Below are 323 nucleotides of genomic sequence, written 5' to 3'. Positions count from 1 at the left end.
ATCGAAGAAGGCCATAACAATATTTTGATTCCTCCGAGAAATGGAAATTGTTTTTTGACATTCTAAATATTTTCTTTTAACAATCACATTTTCGGTTTTGCCTAACTATACATCAGTAATAGCTCTTACATCCACAAGGTAATTTATTGCAGTTAGTTCAAGCTCTTGTTGCATAAACGGCAAGGATTTATCAACCGGGTGCATGGCAAAGCTCGCGTTCGCTCCCCTGTCCACAGATTTTCTCAATCCATGTAGGGATCAAGGGATCAGGTACCTGGTTGATAGGTATCATAAGTGAGGTGCGTGTATTACAGTGTAACAAA

This window comes from Penaeus monodon, chromosome 33 (assembly GCF_015228065.2).
Source record: "Penaeus monodon isolate SGIC_2016 chromosome 33, NSTDA_Pmon_1, whole genome shotgun sequence".
NCBI lineage: Eukaryota > Metazoa > Arthropoda > Malacostraca > Decapoda > Penaeidae > Penaeus > Penaeus monodon.
The sequence above is the reverse complement of the archived record's forward strand: the minus strand, read 5'-3'. Positions refer to the sequence as shown.